The following is a 4525-nucleotide window of genomic DNA, read 5'->3' as shown; positions in this document are numbered from 1 at the left end:
TTGCAAAGGATGATGAGAAAGGTTGTGTCGTGTCTACGAACACCAAATTGAATAAATGAAACATAAGCTTTCAAAACAGGAGGTTGAATGTCAGAGCTATTATGAAGTTGTTGAACAACTGAGGAAGAGACTTGTAAAGCAATAGAGGAAGCTTAATATTTAAAGAAAGAGGGTGAAGGTCGTAGGGGGTGTGCTGGTTTTGTTTACTGTGTTAAGCATTGTATTTGCATATGTGAAGGAAAGGGGAAATTGGGGATTATTGTTGCATTGAAGCATATGTATTCGATCAAGATTTGAAGTGACAGAGACTGTATGTTGTTTGAACTCATTCTGGATTGAATTATTGTAATGGTATACATGGTTAATTAGAAACTAATGACAACATGATGGTCATTTTATTATGTAACTGTAATTGAATTCTTTGCCTAATAAATAACAATTGAGAATTATGAATATGGTTGATTAGCAACAACAATTTTAATATTTATATGGTATTGGTAAGACTACGTCTAGGATGGAGAAGTAACTTAAGTGGTTTATGGTGGTCAAATTAACGTCAACCGTTAGTTAGATTTAATATTATATAATTCAATGGTTATGATGACTAACTTGTCACCGTTTGTATAATTTTTTATAATTAACATTTTATTAAATTGATTATATTATTTCCATGTTTTATCCCATGGCATCGGGGTGTTTCTGTTTCGATCGGAGGTGAGACAACAACTTCTCCAACGAGATTCCAGCAACAAGCAGCGGTGACCCAACGACCTTGTCACACCTCGGCAAACGTTCCACCCTCTCCGGCACGGACGACCCCATCATCAGCACCTTCTCCATTTTTTTTATTCTACGCTTCTCCTTCTAATCTTCCTCTTCATATCTTTTTCTTTCTTTTAAATTCTGCATTATCTTCACAACCAGATCTACCGCCCCCAATGGCGGCTCACATCATACGAGCCGGCGTAAACAAAAGTTCTCTTGCTGGTTTAAGACAACCAAAACAATTTGTGTGGGATTGGGTTTGTGGTTCAGATAATTGATTTCAAAGAATGTGATGGTCAAATTGATGGGTTAACATTCTCGGAGCAGTCGCAAAGTGGGAGAAGGAACAAGAGGTTTTTTCTAATGTTAGTTTCAATGTTTCATTGTAGCAATAGTGCAATACCCTTTCAACCTTTATGGTAGTTTATCAATCATCATGACTGAAAAATTGTTACAAAATATTAGTTTATTTTAATTGATTTTTCAATTAAGGAACTTTGGAATTGATTTAGGGGAGGTTGCTGCCTCTTTAGGGAAGGTGAGAGCAAAAGAGAAAGAAGAAGGGAAAAAAGGAGAGGGAAAGAAAAAAAAAATAGGGTGGGGCGATGCGTCAAAAATTGCTTCCGGCAAGAACATGCGTCAGAGATCGGCGGCATGCGCTATGGAGGGCCTATAAAATAATTTTAATAAGTAAAAACTAAATAACAAGTTCTAGGTAATGCGGCAACAACTATTCTTTTAGGGACTAACATTGAGGCATAAAAATCACAACACAATTTTTCATTGAGGTTATATCCGTCAACATGTACATTTTTTTTAAAAAAAAAAGGTGACCGGTTAAAAAAAATTAAAAAAAAAAACACAAACCTATTACGATAGGTCACAAAATACTGCTTCACGGTAGACCGCCTAGAGGAACAAAGATTGACAAGTTTGGACCAAATGGGAGACTTGTGTCTAATATAAAACACAAGATAAGAGGAACAAATTTCATCCAATGGTCATTGTCTGAACTCTCAAGCAGTATAAAACATTGTATCCAATACAAAGTAACAAAAGATAACATAATGTAAAAAGAAAAAAACTCCAGCAAAAAATGACAAAAGGATAAGATTGTACTATAAGAACTAAAAAACAATGAAATGATATGATTACTAAAAAACAATGAAAGGATATGATTATTACAAGAACCAAACAATATTTTAAGCTTTATATACATTATTTTATTTTAAATATTCTTAGCTTGTTTTTCATATTATCTTATTTATCTTAGTTATTAGTTATTACATTAAAAAAATGTATTATATGTGTGTGGATGAATTTATTGATGTAGCTACACCAACTATTATATTATTTAATAATTTTATATAGTATGTAAATTTGATCGATTCAAACGTTAAATTATAAAGATTAAATGTCGTTTTTGGTCCTTTATGTTTTAGTGTTTTTTTTCATTTTAATATATTAAATTTTAAAAATTTTATTTTAGTCCTTTATATTTTTGAAAGTTTCATTCCAGTCATTTCTTTCATTTTCTATCAAAAATGTTAATATTCCCATTAATTTTTAAATTTTGAAATAGTTAATTTAAATAGTGACGAAACACCATTATCTTTGTTTTATTTTTAAAATTATATAAACCACTAAAAGAAAGTTATTTTCTAATTTATTGTTATTTATTGTTTCCTTTTTTTTTCATCTCCAATGTCACCTTCGATCTGTGGTCATGGTTGCCGCACCCAACAAATCCACAACCACGGTAACATCCCAAAAAAATAAATATAAATATTTATTATAAAAATAGATATTTAACAAGATTAGAATATATATATATATATATATATATATATATATATATATATATATATATATATATATATATATATATATAAGATGCAACAAATAATAGATAATTAATTTACTAAGAATTAGTATAAACAAAGATTAGAAGAATTGAGGGACATCAAAGAGAGAAACAAGGAAACAAAAGTGAGATCAAAACAGTGAAAAAGCATAAGGAGGGAATGTGTCATGACTATAAGATACGTTGCGAGAATGTCTAGATGCTTAGAGAAATCTTCAATCAAGAGGTGAGTAAAACACTTTATTTTCCTTTAAAACTGTCATGATATATTCTTTGAAGATAATTTTCTTATAAAGAATTTGAGATGGTCGACATTCTAAGTATTTTAGATGGATAGTGTTTGAATATTGATGTATTGGGTACGAGTTTTAGAATATTGGGAATTCATGAAAGCCATAAAATTGTATTGTCAAACCCGACAGGAACTCACAAACTAGGGTTTTGCAACTTCATTAAAATTGCTACGTTAATATACATATAATTACTATGAGATAATCATTAGTTGGGATTGGCAAAAAGCTTGTAACTGAAAATGAAAATGTATTGAATGGTTGCCTTGAGAATTCAAGACTCCTCTGATGTGCCTTACGTGAATTATTATTATTATTATTATTGTTGTTATTAATTGGTGCTCATGATTTTATAATTTAAAGATTGATTGAGATGAATCATGCTTGTTTGGTGAGTGTTAATAATCGACTAAATTGTGATAGGTTGGTGATATGATTTAACTAAACTAAATGTCTTTGATATCATGTCTTCTATACATGCAATTGTTTGATAGTATGAGCACTACTAGAAAAAATGTTTTTAACGTCACTATTTTAACATCGGTTTAATAAAAATCGATGTTAAAAAAGTGTGATGACATAATTGTAAATAAGTTGAGTTTGTTAACATTAATTTTTTAAAAAAATTGATGTTGTGTGTCGATATTAACATCGATTTTTATAAAAACCAATGTTGTTTCATCAATTGTTAACATTAGTTTTTGAAAACCGATATATTTTTTTCCCAAATTAAAATTAGTTTCCTTCTCTTCCTTCTCTTTCTTGTTCACTCTTACCCTCACCACTCTTAGTAACGGTGCTGCTTACTCCCTTCCTTCTAGTCTCCTCTCCCTTCTCACACAACACACAAAAACAATGCTGTATTGGGAACTAATTAAACCACGCAATGCTAACAACACCTGCGACGTGCAAAGCAAAATCCTAGCCTCTTGCTCCTCGTGATCTTCCTCAGCGCAATTATACCTTTTTCCTTCTCAAACACCTCATTACTCTTCAATTTCTTCAATGTTCCTTTTTCCTTCTCCAATGCCAGTTTGTTAGGGTTTTTGATTTCGATCTCGAAGGAGGAGGAAGAGAAGCGTGTCGGACGAATCATTAACGGCAACAGCATTCCCGGACTCGAAGGGATGATAACGGATTCCTTAAAGGAGGATCTAGAGTTGAAGTGGTTGACTCAAGGGTCTAACTCGATGGCGGCATGGGAGAAGATGACGGGAGGGTTGTTCGCCACCAAGTTGAGAAAATCCTTTTCTAAAACCCTAATTCGGTCTTCTTTTTCTTGTTCCTTTTCTTTTTCTTCTCTGACGTGGCGCTCGAGGGAGGCATAATCCAGTAGGCACGAGTGTTGGGTGTAGGAATTGTCACACCAGTGGAGGATCGTCATTTTTTGAGTCCCAAAGGCCATTTGCTTTTGTGGTGGTGTCAATATCGATTAGTTTAAAAAATATGACAAAATGAGAGACTTTTACATTACATAATGTACAAACTCATGTTTTTCTATCACTTTTTTTTGTTTGGGTTGTTTATTTTCTCATTTCTTTTTAGACAAGTCATTAACTTTGACAATGTTTTTATTTTTTATTTTACTTGAAGGATTAAAAAAAGG

This window comes from Glycine soja, chromosome 16, assembly GCF_004193775.1.
Source record: "Glycine soja cultivar W05 chromosome 16, ASM419377v2, whole genome shotgun sequence".
NCBI classification, from domain to species: domain Eukaryota; kingdom Viridiplantae; phylum Streptophyta; class Magnoliopsida; order Fabales; family Fabaceae; genus Glycine; species Glycine soja.
The sequence above is the reverse complement of the archived record's forward strand: the minus strand, read 5'-3'. Positions refer to the sequence as shown.